The sequence below is a fragment of the Ascaphus truei genome, chromosome 5 (genome assembly GCF_040206685.1).
Source record: "Ascaphus truei isolate aAscTru1 chromosome 5, aAscTru1.hap1, whole genome shotgun sequence".
Taxonomy (NCBI): Eukaryota; Metazoa; Chordata; class Amphibia; order Anura; family Ascaphidae; genus Ascaphus; species Ascaphus truei.
The window spans coordinates 192147003-192162395 of record NC_134487.1 but is presented as its reverse complement, the minus strand read 5'-3'; the positions used below and the strand labels follow the sequence as shown (position 1 = coordinate 192162395).

Below are 15393 nucleotides of genomic sequence, written 5' to 3'. Positions count from 1 at the left end.
AGACACATACACACAGAATGGGATGAGGGAGAGAGACAAATATACAGAATGGGAAGAGACAGAATATTTGAACAAATAGTGACCAATTAGGTGCTCCCACAGTGAATTTTAAATTAACACGTGAAATACGGCGATATATAAAAATTATACAAATATAAAAAGTGCAGAAATATTAGTGCACACAAAAAATTTGATAAATTGTGAAAAATATAGTTGTAACTCCCTGCTCAAAACCTCTGATAGGGACTTTCTTCACTGGTCCCAGAAAGGCTGAAATGTTCTTCAAAGTCCAGGGGGAGCATGGAAGAGTCAACAAAAAGAAGAACAAATATCAAAGTGTAAGTGCCTTAATTAATGAGTGAGTACTACTCCTTATGAAGCCTATCTGGTGGCGAAACATGTAGGATGAGTCACCAGAGCCATCAGACCTCAGCAGCAGTCACAGACACGTTAGACAAGCCCTGAGCCGAAACCGGAAGTGACGTCATAGAAAAACGGATGTGACGTGACAGAGCCCGCAGAGACACCGGCAAGGGCGGTTAGCAGCTGTGGGGGATACCCCAGACCATCGGCCCAACTGAGAGGACGAGGTGGTGAGGAGATAAACCACCAACGATGTCTTCAATGTTGTGAATCTGCTTTTAAAATTCCCACAGTCTGCAAGTACGATTCTTATCCTTTTTATAAATGTTTTCCAATTGATCTGCGCTATAGTATATTCTCTTTTATACTGAGGTGCATCCCTTCTGAAAAACACACAAGCAAAACTACACAAGCAAGTTTGCCACAGTTTTGGAATTGTGAATTATAATTCACTGCACTCTGAGTAGGCATTCTATAGGAGCCAAGGCTCTGAATACTCACTCATTAATTAAGACACCTACTGTACACTTAGATATTTTTTCTTCTTTTTGTTGACTCTCTCTCATGCTCCGAGAGAGAGAGAGAGAGAGAGAGAGAGAGAGAGAGAGAGAGAGAAAGAGAGAGAGAGAGAGAAAGAGAGAACACACAAAATGGGGAGAGAAAGAGTCAGACTGTCACGGTTGACCAGGTATTTTTGGGATCATTCAACAGGCAAAACAAGGCAGTGAAATAAAATGGGGTTTATTTGGATAAAACCTCGGAAATACAACAGAACACAAAATACAGAAATATACACACTTACTAGGGTCTGGAATCTAGACTTTCCTAGGTGCAGGGCGCTCGCTTGCAAGGGCAATCTTAACCTTGTTCCGAACGTCCTGGACCGAGATTCAGCAGAAACTCCTGACCGGGACCTTGTCCCAATACTCCTGGAACTGATTTCGGCAAGACATCCTGGTTGTGACCGCTAGTTCGATTTGTAAAACTTGGCTGCAAAAGTCGGAACTTCTCTGCAAGGCAGGCTTTTCCAGGTTCAAAACAAAGTCGGTTATTCTGCTATTTCGAACAGATCAACTTTGAAAAGCCCACCCTAGCTTAACCGACTCAAGTCACAGGATAGTCTGGTTCTCTGACTTGGCCATATCCTTACATACATTCTGTGAAGGGAGGGGGTAACCAGGCTATCTAATAAAGGTTAAGCCCTCTGGTTACCCCTGAACCCATAGGTCCCTGGTACCTCCATAAGACAGGGACCAGGGATGACATGTTGGAAAATAAAATGACCCTGTTTTTTCCTATTTCGTGTTCCATGTTCCCCAGACTCATGAAACTTTGTGTGTGTGAGTTTTAGGTGGGATATTTGGGTAAGAATGCAATTCTTTTGTTTGCAGGAGTTCGGGAACCAGAGCTACCGGTAGTACTTTAATTCTACCCGATGTGCAGGCATGTTTTGCCGGTACGCGAGTAGAATTACACCGGGGTTGCCCTGTGTCACCCAGACTCCTGCTTTTCAAGCCCCGATATCCCAGTCCTATATCCAGCACAGCCACGAGTCTCTCCAAGGCTCCCCATGTATTAAAATATGTGTTTCAATGTTTTACACATTTATTATAAGGCTCTATGTAGCTTGCCCGAGCAACCAGTTACGGTGCCAGCAAGTCTACATAGGGTCCGTAGTTCAAAGGGGAGAGGATGTCCAGAGGTGTGAAAGCACTTGGTGAGTGAGAAAAGGCGAATAGCCGGGTCCGGACTACAAAGGGACACCCTTTTGTCAGTGCCAGACCTGGTGGAGCTGGCCCGGCAGGAGGCAATGAGTTAGCCAGAGAGGATGCAGCCATATAGTCTGATCCTCTTGGCTAAAATCATATTTCTCGCTCACCCGGCTTTTGAGTCTCTGTGGCACATTTACTCCCCTGACGTCAGCCGAGGGTAGAGCCCCTTTTTCTATAGGCTGGCGGGGAGGGATTCCCTTTTTCTGATTGGCTGTTCCTTCCCCCCTCCACTCTGGGTATAGCCCAATGGAGTGTATGTAAGGTGCTGACCAGGAGAGAGAGAGGAGCACAACCAATCGGGAGTCGATGAAGCTACGGCGGGCTTTTCAAAGTTGCTCTGTTCGAAATAGCAGAGCGACCGGCTTCGTTTTGAAGCCTGAAAAGCTTGTCTCGCAGAGACTAAGTCCCGTATTTTGCGGTCAAGTTCTCAAAATCGAACTAATGGTCGCGGTCAGGATTTTCTGCCGGAATCATTTCCAAGGGATTCAGGACTAGGTCCCGGTCAGAATTTTCTGCTGAATTTCAGTCCAGGACATACGGAACAAGGTTCTATTTGGGGTACGCCCATGCAAGCGGGCGCCCTGCACCTAGGAAAGATAGATCTCATTCCCAAGACCCCCATGTGTATATTTTTGTATTTTGTATTTCTATGTGTTTCCGAGGTCTAATCCAAATATACCTCATTTTATTTCACTGCCTTGTTTTGCCTTGTGACTGATCCCTTAAATATAAATGGTGTTAAAAGACTTTGTCTACCGTGACACACTCCGCTAAGCTATCCTTAGCATGGAGATAGGAGGAGGGACCAATCAGCGCGTGGGAATTCCTCCCCTACAGCCAATAGGAATAGGGGCTCGTCCTTTGGCTGACGTCAGAGGAGGCGTGCCAAGCTGGCTTGAAAAGTCGGGTGAGCGGGAAATATTATTTAGCAAATGGGAGAAGCACCTATGGGCTGTATCTCCACCAGCTAACTCATTGCCACCCGCTGGGCAGGCTCCACCAAGTCTGGCAGATACAAAAGGTGTCCCCAAGGGGGCGCTTTGTTTTCTGGACTTGGCAATTTGCCCTTTCTCGCCCACCAAATGGTCTTCTTACCTCTGGACATCCTATGCTCTTTGAACTACGGTCTCTATACAGACTTGCCAGCGTCTATGTTGATGCCCTGGCTGACAGTAGTCTTATAGCAAATATCTAAAACATTATAAAGTACACTGTAATAAAGTATAAACATTGGGGAACCTTATACTTATAAAGGAAATGGATTTGGGGTATTTGGGCTCGAAATCCAGGAGCCTGGGGGACACTGGGTTGTCCCAGTGTAATTCATCACTCGTACTGGCAAATCATGCCTGCTCGCCAGGGAGAATTAAAGGACTACCGGTAACTTTCGCAGCCAAACTCATGCAAACAAAATAATTGTATTTCTACCCAAATATCCCCCTTAAAACTGACACACAGGAAATCTCAGTTATAGGGCCAAGGGAACATGAGAACAGAAAAAAGCAGGGGTCAATTTATTTTCAACATGTATTATCCCTAGTCCCTGGATTATGGTGCTTATGTAGCTACCAGGGACCCCACGGTTTCAAGGGTAACCAGAAGGCTTAACCTTTAATAGATAGCCTGGTTGTCCCCTCCCGTCACACCTCCCCCGTCAAGACGAAGGCTTTGGGGTAGTCACCCCATCAAGTAGCTTTGCAGACCTGGATATCCTAGATGATTTTTTTGGTCACTGGGGATGTCCTATCGGGAGAGTCCATCTGCATTGCCATGCTCATTGCCCTTCTTGTGCTGGAAAGTAAAGTCAAATTCCTGCAGAGCAAGGCTCCAGCGCAGAAGTTTGCCATTCTCCCCTGACATCCTCTGTAATCAGCTGAGTGGATTGTGATCAGTGATCAACGTAAAAGCTCTACCATACAGGTAGGGCTGGAGCTTCTTCGTGCCCACAAGATTGCTAGGCACTCTTTCTCAATGGAGCAGAAGAAAAACAAGTGCACACACCGTGAAGGTGCCCTGTGTACACACAGAATATAATGGAATACTTAATGTATGAGGAGGTAGTGCAGCTCCAGAAGAGGTGACTCAATCCGAAGTCCCAACAACAGATGGATAGAACAATGGATCAGGAGCGCAAATACATCCAAGTAATATATAAAGAAAGTGGGTGGACACCACAGGCATCTATACCAACCAGGATTCCTGCAGTTTTCCATCACCTGACCCAGGGTGGTCTTATTGTCTGTCTCTGCAGCACTTCTGTAAGTGTAACTATTTATGTTTATTTAATGGCATCAACAATACTTCACTATTTGTGCCTTCTCTATTCTCTATGCATTGAGTCATCCTTCTGCCTCTGAGGGATACTGCTCAGACCCATCTGAAGATCTACATCCAGAGTTGGTCACTCGGAATAACCACACTGCCTTCTTTCCTTTGCACTATTGTGAGTGAAAAATAATTATCACTACACAATTATTGTATATTACACACAGTGTGCACTATTTGTATATTTTCTTCCTTTATATATTACTTGGATGTATTTGCGCTCCTGATCCCTTGTTCTACTCTCTCAATGGTGGCATAAGCCACCTCCTGAGGCAACAGTTTGCGGCTCCAGTAGACGATTGGGTGCTCTCCCCCATCCTCGCCTACCTGGCTTAGTTCAGCACTGACACCATAGTCCGAGGCATCGGTCTGTACCACAAACCGCTTGCTGTAGTCAGGGGCTGCCAGGATGGGAGCGCTAGCCAGGGCTAGCCTGGCATGCTTCCTCACAAGCGGGAGACCAGGTAATCAGAACCGAAAGTTTCTTCTGGGCCAGGTCAGTCAGGGGTTTGGCCAGGGCGCTTTACTGGAAGACAAAACTTCCTATAGTATCCAGTAGTGCCTAAGAAAGCCATATCCTGCTTCTTTGTTCGGAGCACTGGCCACTCGAGAATTGCCTCTACCTTAGCTGGTTCCAGCTTGAGATGTCTGTGACGGTGAGGGGGTAACCAGGCCATCAATAAAGGTATTATGCCTGGCTGCCTGGCTGGTTACCTCTGAGCCATATTATGGGGTTCAGAGTTTCAGCTCTTGGATCCATTTGGTTTACATGAAATGCATGGGATTGTATCACAATAAAGAATTTATGTGTTTTACCTTTTCCAGGAGTGTGTTTTACCTTTCCAGTGGAGATTGAGAGGCTATGAGTTTCAAGGAAGGGGGGGGGGGGGTTGCGGTAAAAGTGTTGTCAGATTGTGTCTAGGTAACCAGGGTCCAGAGTTGCTGGCCACCCAAAAATGTATCATGTTATATTCCCGGGGACATATTAGACACCCCAACCCAGTCAAAATTCCCCCTTGAAAAAAGTTACGCGATTCACCGGCAGGTTTCCATGCTTCAGAACAGACCAGAAAGGTAAATGGGGGCATAGAGATATGGGTATCCCGGGTACAGTCAGGGGTCCCTAAGTTAGTGGAGGTCCCCCAGTATATGCCCAGATAACCAGAACTGCTATATGGGTTCTGGGGTGCTCCAATCATCCATAAGGTTGCGAGGATGTTTTTAAGTCTAAGTCCAGTTTTCAATGTATTTGGAATGGTGCCCTGAAAATGAACCCAAGTGTTATTTCGTTCTACTTAGAAACAGTTTTCACTATAGGAAGGGCTAGGACTGTTGAAAATGAACGTGCGTGTCTTTTCAGTAAATCCCTGTAACTAAAGAACTTAGAAAAAAAAGTGATTTTATTTTATTAACATTGTCTTTAAGGGGCAATGCTTATGCACAGTATATGAACTGGGGACATCCAGGTCCGTGGTTCTGAGAAACCATTTGGCTACCAAGCTTGGTGCCATCAAGTCGGCTCGGGTCCCAGACATGAAAGCCTCAGAGGTTGCCACGGTCTGAAAGCCATTTGGGCACCGGTGTTATGCTCAAGTACTCACGTCCTGGGATGAATAGCAGTCCAGACCACCATTTGCCCCAAGCCAGACTGTGAGGAGCCTAACTCAGCAGGTGGATTCTGACTGACAAGTGGCAGAGGTGCCAAGTTGGCGCATTCCCTTGTCAGAATCCGAATCCGTGCTTACCCGGCTTAGAAAGACTGGCAACGCTCTGATTGGCTGGTAAGGATTTCTCCCACGCTCAGATTGGCTTGAGCATTTCATGAATGAAACTGAAATACTATAAGAAAGCCAGTAGCCAATCCGTTCGCGAGATTCTAAGCGCCAAGACAGCAGCGGCGAATTCGAAATCACCAAAAGAGAAGTCCCACTTTTCGGGGCCAAGTGCTGAAAAGAGAACGTAGCGGTTGCAGCTGGGATTGCAAGCCGAAAAGGAGTACCAGGACGTTTGGTACTATCTCCATGTCAAGGGATTTCGGCATCTCCTGAGAAGATCAGCGGTGGCGTCAGGAACATCATGCCGATTTGAGTTCCAGGACATTTCAGGCCAAGTCCCGGCCAACCTAAAGACTTTGTTTTATGGACTGTTTCACCTAGGAAAGCCCTGACCCGCAGTAAGTGTGTTTTCTCTTGTATTTTGTAATCTACTGTGTGTACATCTGTTTCTATGGAATAAATGACAATTTGTTTTACTATTTGGTTTTGCTCAGTGATATGATCCTGGTATAAAGGTGTAAATGCCTGCTCTCCCGTGACAATGTCTTACTCTATGCCCGAGCTACAGTATCTCTGCCATCCCGACAGACACTTAGATGGTTTGTGTCATCCCTTCTTTTCCAATCCTTTTCAGCACCTCTGCTATATGCACTAAATGGGATTCCAAGGAATTGCTAAATACAGCTATGTCGTCCAGGTATCCCATTGTGAAACCCTGCATCCCCCCAACCCCCCACAGTAACCTATTGATCGGGCATTGGAAGGTAGCCAGTGCATTTTTCATCCCAAATGGCATAACTAGAAATTTGTAAAAGCCACTCGGAGTGATGAAAGCTGACTTCTCCTGTGTCTCCTGGGTCAGTGGGATTTGCCAGTAACCCCTGGGCAAATCCATGGAAGTCAGATACCTTGCCCCTACGAGCTCATCAAGCAGCTCATCAATGCGGGGCATTGGATAGGAATCCGATCTGACCGGTGAAGCCCAAGAACTCTGGGACGGTACAATTACCCCTAGGGCCAGCATCTCTTCTACCTCTTCCTCTATGCTACGCTTCACCTCTGCTAATACCCGATAGGCATTCTTACATTCTTGTCACCTTGTCTCCCTTTCCCACTCCCCTTCCCTAAGATTCTGTCTCCAATGTGATGTGCAACTCCAAGTCATTTTTTCCTAGTGTTCTCATTAAAACTTATTGCATATTTCAGACATACTCTTGTAGTAGAGCTTTTCTTTATAGACAGTGAGTGCTGGGACACCTTTGTATTTTATTTTATGGGTCCCACAATATCTACCGCTACCCTCTGGAAATGTTCACCAATCACCGGTAGTGGTTTCAGGGGGACCCTCACATGGTCACCCGACCTGCCTACCTGCTGGCAGGCATCACATGAGCTACACAAATCTGCCACTGCCCGTGATGCCCCCTGCCAGTAGAAACGCTGCAATAGCCAGGATCTAGTGCGGGCGACCCGCTGATGCCCTGCGGCATGGAGTGGGCTCCCTGCAACAACTGCTGCCTATACTCCCTGGATACCACTAACTGTCTCCTAAAAGTACATAGCCATCTGGAGCACAAGGAGCTTGCTCCCGTTACAAGAGCCTACGGTACAAGAGATACCGATCCAACCCACCTTCAGAGGCCGACTCAGACACCCAAAGTCTCATGCCCTCTAAGCTGGGATCGGACCGCACTGCTTCTCTGAATCGTGTACCCACCTCCGGACACTCATCCTCAGTCATTAAGTCAGGGGATAGGGAAACAGGGATGTTGGCAGGGAGGTCAGGACAACGTACAGACTCGGTCTGGTTTACCTGGTTGGTATCCGCAAGAACTGCAGGAATCGGTGGTCCCAAATGCAGGGGGATGGTGATCTCTCAGTGGGCAGGGGTACCAAAGGCTCCCCTGCAGGGCAAGTGCCCGACTTTGGCTACTTGTGACTGCAGCCACAGAAGCATCTTCGTGTGCAAAAGAGCAGATGAGTGTGATGGTAGGGGTAACCAGGCTATACAATAAAGGTTAAGCCCTCTGGCTACCCCTGAAACAATGGGGTCCCTGGTAGCTCCATAAGCCAGGGACCAGGGATTATACATGTAAAAATAAAGTGACCCCAGTTTTTTCTATTTTTATGTTCCCATCGACCTATAATTGTGAGATTTCTTGTTTGTCAGTTTTAGGGGGGATATTTGGGTAGAAATACAATTATTTTGTTTGCAAGAGTTCAGGGGCCAAAGTTACCGGTGGGCAACCCTGTGTCCCCCAGACTCCGGGGTTTTGAGCCAAATTATCCCAAATCCATTTCCCTTATTAGTATAAGGTTCCCCAAAGTATATTCTTTATTAAAGTGTACTTTATACTGTGTTTTACATTTACTATAAGGCTCTATGCAGTTAGCCAGGGCATCTGTTTAAGGTACCAGCAAGTCTGCATAGAGTCCGTAATTCAAAGAGGAGACGGGATGTTGAGAGGTGTAAGGGGCCTAAGTGGCCGGGGAAGGGCAGAAAATTGGGTCCGGAAAACAGAGACCCTCTGTGGGGAGGACCATCTGGTTTTCCAGACGCAGTGGAGCATGCCCAGTAGGTGGCAATGGATTAACTGGAGGAAGTAGCAGAATGTCAGCGCGTTTCCCATTGGTCAATGTGTATGCCCCGTCCAAGGGGCATCCCGAGCCAACTTGACACGCCCCCTCCTCTGACATCAGCCAAAGGACGAGCCCCTTTTTCTATTGGCTCGCGGGGAGGAATTCCCACGCTCTGATTGGTTGCTCCTCCTACCTCTATGCTAAGGATAGCTTAGCAGAGGGTATGTAAGGAGACGGCCTAGTCAGAGTACCAGACCAACCAGTGACTTGAGTCGATGAACCTAGGGCGGGCTTTTCAAAGTTGCTCTGTTCGAAATAGCATAGCAACCGGCTCAGTTTAGAAGCTAGAAAGCCTGCCTCGCCGAGACTAAGTCCTGTCTTTTGCTGCCAAATTCTACAAATCGAACTAGCGGTGGCGATTTCTTGCCGAAAACAGTTTCAGGAGTTTCTGCTGGATCTCGGTCCAGGATATCCGGAACAAGGTTCCGATTAGGGTAAGTCCTTGCAAGCTGGTGACCTGCACCTAGGAAAGGCTAGATCTCATACAGTTCCCAGACTCCAGCAAGTGTGTATATTTCGGTATTTTCTGTTTCGTTGTATTTCGTTGTGTTATCCAAATAAACCCCATTTTATTTCACTGCCTTGTTTTGCCTATTGAATTATCCCAAAAATATAAATGTGTTAAAACACCTGGTCTACAGTGACAATGAGGTGTCCCAGGCCGTTACCTAGTAGCATCTCAGTATCCAACCCTGGCAAAACACCCACATCTCTCATTTCTCAACCAGCACCCCAGTCGAGAAACACCTGGGCAACCTGGATTGAAAGAGGTCCCCCGTCTGGCATGGTGAAGTGCTTCCCTGGTCCTGGGAGCAGATCCTCTAGGCTAACCATATCAGGTTGCACCAGAGTAACTCTAGCACCGGAGTCGATCAGGCCGGCTGCCTGGCGATCTCTGATGGACGGCTGCTTGCTACTCCTCAGTTGCTGTCAGTCCCACGGAAGCGACTGGTTTTTCTGCTGGAGTACGTTGCCCTGGAGGGTAAAACGCCGCAGGTTGGGGCAATCGGGCTTCAGGTGCCCGGTCCGGTGGCAGTGGTAGCACCATGCTTCATGTGCAAATCCTGCAGGCTTGACTGCATTCTCCCCAGAGGGAGGCTTTGTCCGCCAGATCGGGACAGCAGTGGAAGCTGCTGCTGGCTTACCTGCCCGACTGGCAGGAGCCGCAGTAGGTGGTGCCACCCACGTCCTATGCTGAGGTCGAGTGGTCACAAAATCATCTGCCAGGTTGGCTGCTTCCCCGCAGTTGGCTGGCTTGCGGTCAATGACCCACTCTCGAACTTCTGGCAGACACCTTTGGTAGAACTGCTCACGAAAGATCAGGTTGAGCAGCTCCTTGTAGGTATGGACATGGCACCCCTCTACCCACCGGGTACCCCGGTAGATGTTCCATATAGCCCGCATGAGAGTCCCAAGCAGTCTTGTCCTCGGACCAGAACTGCTCCCGATAGGTCTCGGGAGTAATGCGGTACTGTCTTAGCAGGACCGTTTTCACATACTCATAGTTCTCACCCTCCTCGGAGTTGATCGCCCCGTATGCCTCCTGTGCCTGGCCGGTCAGCTGAGGGAACAGGAACTTGACCCACTCGGCTAATGGAGAGAGTAACACCGGCATTGCTTCTCAAAGCTCCTCAGGTACCTATCAATATCCGTGGTACCATCTATAAACTTCCCCAAACTGTGGTGAGTCATCTTGGGTGGACGGTACTGACAGTAATCCCGAGGTGCGCTGGGCATGGGTGATGCCGGGGGGTGAACAGTGGACTGCATCAGGTGTATTTTCTCTGCTACAGTAGCTCCTGGATCCAGAATCTCTACCATAGCTGCAATGTCTTCTGGGGAACTAACCGGTTCCCCAAGACCACAGGTACCCCCTGAGCCACCGGGGCAACCTGGACAAATCCCCCGGGCTCCGTTCCTCGACTCTCCACCAGGTTAGCACTGTTAGATCCTGCCGGGTTCTCACTGGCAAGGGCATCTTCATGTTCCTCCAGTATGGCTTCCAGCTCAGCATTGCTGCGGTCCTCTGTTGGCAGACCGAAGGTATAACACCTGGCAGCAACTATTGCACGATCATAGGACCGATACCGTCCTGAACGTTGAGACATCTTCGCCTTATGGCACTAAACTGAGTGACATGAAAAAAAAGAGTGAATCCTACTTGTTTTTGGGAGCTTGCAATCCACAAGCTCACTTTGTCCTATAATTCCCCACAGGCAGTTATATTCCAAAGCCCTAAGATCCCACCGGTGCAACCAGAAAAAAGGCTGTCATGGTAGACCAGGGGGCCTATGCAGAGAGCAGCGAATTTTAAAATTGGCAAATTTATTAAAAAGTAGCTTTTTTGGAGAGTTTTATTCTCCATATGCAGAAAAGTGCGAATTCTGCTATGTTTAACATGGATGCGTGTGGCGAGTTTAAATTGGCGAGATGCGCGCTTCAGAAACGTGTAAAAACAAATTCGCGCCTTTTTTTTCCCTTTGCAATGGCCGCGAGCGGCAGTTTCTTGCCAGTTTTTTCTGGCGAGGCAAAAAGGAGACAATCGCGCCATTTTATTGGCGCGAACAGCCGCTAGATGCCGTTCGCGCCTCTCTGCATACGGATATTTTTAAAACTGGCGAGATTGAGGTTCTCGCCAGCCGCGAGGCGAGTTTTACAAATAGAAAAGAAAAATTGGCGCGTTTTTCGGAACTCGCCATTTTCTGCTGCTTTCTGCGCGATTTTCTCCAAAAAATGGCGAATTTCGAAATAGCGCTGCTCTCTGCATAGGCCCCCAGGTCTTTTAACACATTTATATTTTTGGGATCATTCAATAGGATAAACAAGGCAGTGAAATACAATGGGGTTTATTTGGATAAAACCTCGGAAATACGACAAAACACAAAATACAGAAATATACACACTTACTGGGGTCTGAGATCTAGACGTCCCATGGTGCTGGGCGCCCGCTTTTAAAGGCTTTCCCTGATCTGAACCTTGTTCCGGATGTCCTGATTGTGATGGTGAGGGGGTACCCAGGCTGACCCCAGCTTAGAAAGTATGAGACCTCGGTAGTCCGAGTCTCGGGAAAGTGAGGGGTCAGAACACTTTCTGTGGCACCGCGAGCTCTTGTATAGGGAAAAAGGTTCTATTGGGAAAGATAGGGTCTGGACTGGTAGATGACAGCTAGTGGTACCCAGGGAGTACAGGCAGCAATTATTGCGGTTGCCCACTCCATTCCACTAGCGGGGCATCAGGGGGTCACTCGCACGAGAGCCCGGCTGTTGCTGCGTTACTACTGGCCGGGGGCAGCAGGAGCAGTGGCAGAGTTCTGCCGCTCCTGTGATGCCTGCCAGCGAGTAGGTAAGGCAGGTGACCATGTGAAGGCACCCCTGAACCCGTTACCAGTAATTGGAGAACAATTCCAGAGGGTAGCTATGGATTTAGTGGGTCCCCTTATGGTTCCGAGCTGGTCAGGGAAGCGCTACATTCTCACGGTGGTGGACTTTGCCACCCGGTACCCTGGGGCTGTAGTGCTTGCAACCATAGATGCTAAGGCAGTGGCATAGGCATTGTTAGGGATTTTTACTAGAGTAGGTTTCCTTAGCAAGATCCTAACCGATCAAGGGCCACAATTCATGAGTTAATTGTTAGTGTCTCTGGGATGCACGCGGAGTGAAACACCAGCGCACGACCCCTTATCATCCACAAATGAACGGATTATGTGAGAGGTTTAATGGTACCCTGAAGCAGATGCTTTGTGTGTTTATAGAGGCGGAGGGGAAAGACTGGGAGATTCACCTGCAGCACATGCTGTTGGCATACCGAGAGGTACCACAAGAATCTACAGGCTTTTCTCCCTTCGAGCTGCTATATGGGCGCAGGGTACGTAAACCTCTCGACCTATTCCGTGAGGGATGGGGAGACTACCAATGCTGCTCAGTGAGAAAAGACACTGACTGGCACTGAGTTTGGAGCAGGGGAACCTGGTTCAATTCCCTGTGTCGGCTCCTTGTGACCTTGGGCAAGTCACTTTATCTCCCTGTGCCTGGGGCACCAAAAACCATACATTGTAAGCTCCACGGGGCAGGGACTGTGCCTGCAAAATGTCTCTGTAAAGCGCTACGTAAAATTAGCAGCGCTATACAAGAACATGCTATTATTAATACTGATGCTTCTGTGCTTCAGTACGTGGTAAATCTCAGAGATCGGTTAGAGATGCTCATGGGGTTGGCACAGGACAACCTTAGGGATGCTCAAACCAAGCAGAAGACTTGGTATGATCAGAATGCCCGTAGTAGGTCATTCAACCCAGGACAACAAGTACTTGTTCTAAAGCCCACTCGGGAGAACAAATGAATGTCTGGACCATACATGTATCTCAGAAAGATGAATAAGTGCAACTATGTTGTACAGTTAGATGGAGAGACAGATAGAACTAGGACATACCACATTAACATGCTCAAGGAGTACTTTGCACAGAGTGATGCATTAGTGCTGGCTATCTGTAGCCAACCGATGGGGGACCCGGCCGGCAACTCTCTGCCGGACCTCCTAGGGGAGGCTAAGCAGGGGTGTACAGTGGAGCAGATAATGATAGGGTCCCAGTTGAGTAGGCAGCAGAGAGCAGAGGCTAGCGCTATGTTAGAACAGTAAAGGGTTCTGTTCTCGGACAAGCCGGGCAGAACGCATATCACAGATCACCCTGTGCTACTACGGATACTCTAACACAGGCCTGCACAACTCCAGTCCTCGAGGGCTGCAAACAGGCCAGGTTTTCAGGATATCCCTACTTCAGCACAGCTGGCTAAATTAGTGGCTCAGCATGCTGTGAATTATATCTCTGCTATAGTGATATTTGAATTACTAAAAATTCAGGTGGACAGCGGTTATATAGGGACAGGTCTTGGATTTATATACCTGATCACTCTTTCCAATATTGTTTTAAATGTTTAATAAAAGGATTTTAAGTTAAATATAAACTATTACACACGCTCACACAGTGAGTGCATTCTGTAGGGTACTTTTTTCTCCTTTATTTGCCATCAGAGACTACCATCAGTGTGGGACCCTCCAGTAGGATACCACCCACCACGGACCCATGAGGCGGACTCATTACTGGATCAGTGGATCCTATCTTCTACAGCGTGCCCGGGTGTGGCATCACCCGGCAGGTACCCAACTCATCATGTGCACCAACAAACAGTTCTAGTGGGCAGCGCTGACCTACACACTTTTGGGTGGGAATACTTACTCAGGGACACCAGGGAGGTTAGGTGCCTGAGGGCCCTTATGTGTGAGGACTGGCTCACTGACGGTGGTGTATATATATGGTCAATCTTGACCTGGTGGTGTATATATACAGTTCATAGAAGTTCATACAGTAAAACTGTTATCTTTTCACTAAGTGTGTGGTTTATTGAAAGTGGGTTCTGTAACAGGGTTATTCTACACGATAGAATTCCGTACAGGTGGAGGCACTATCGAGCATCAATCCAGGTTTACCCCAGGTTCCCAGTAGCGGAGGCTCGGGCCTCCTGTGAGCCACATGTATTGCATCGCAACACACACCGTAGCTACACATTTCCCAGGGGGTGGGGGAAAGTGCGCTACACACGTATATAAACAAAACAGTATATTATATGTTTACAAAATCAACCCAAAGAAATCCCATAGGTGCAGAATGGATAAAACATGATCTCATTAATCACATTTGCATTGAAAAATAACAATAACAGATTGCTCCACCACACCAAATAAAATATTTTATTTTTAAAATGTTACTTAAGTATTGCAGATCCAAGGAAATTGGATCTTTACATGTAATTTGGGGATTTTCCTTAATTGCCCAGTTAAATAAACCTGATACATTCCCTAATCAAAGATGGACATCAAAACCTTCAGTCACTTGCCAAAAACTAAAAATTGCCGTAAAAAAATAAAAAAAACATTAGCTATCGGTATGAACCAAATCAAACATGGCCGACAGGACGTCATAGATACGCATTGCCTGAATTTAACATGCCTGTCTCAACTTCCGGAAGTCAAGCCCACATTCAACATGTACATGATGGTGAATAGAATTTGCCCAAATCCAAAATGGCCGCAGGTCGCTCACCGTTCCCGTTTGGATCTTTAATTTTGAAATGAGTAATTAACGATCTTCGTGTAAGTTGCCCCACATCCAGCCTGCGGAAATGAAGTCAGCATCTGTTACAACGCCATCCACGCCGGTCTCCAGCGGGCGGCGCCATCTTGTTGATCCTGAGATAACTGAGAAGAGGAACGCATACAGAGAATGGGGAGGAGTCGCTCTAATTGCGAATGGAAACGTCATATCCGGTTACTGTTAACTACACACTAGGCTTAGTAAATGTTCTTGAAGGTTGTGGTGCCATCTTTAGTATTCCTGGAAAGCATTTTCATAATGTTACCGTGATTGTAAGACAGTGGGCATGGACGAGCCTTCAATGCTTTCCAGCAAACTCTATATACTTTGTATGATAATTATAATGCTTATTAATTATAGTCCTATTTTT

At 47.4% G+C, this 15393-nt stretch overlaps 1 protein-coding gene across 2 annotated transcripts in view; it reads right to left on the bottom strand.

Moving 5' to 3' along the window:
- LOC142495701 (uncharacterized) overlaps positions 1-15183 on the bottom strand; it is a 63299-nt gene extending 48116 nt beyond the window's left edge. For both annotated transcript variants that reach the window (XM_075601547.1, XM_075601546.1), the window contains exon 1: positions 14973-15183. The gene's annotated coding sequence lies outside the window, so the exon portion shown is untranslated. The remainder of the gene's footprint in view (positions 1-14972) is intronic.
- Positions 15184-15393: the final 210 nt, after the last annotated feature.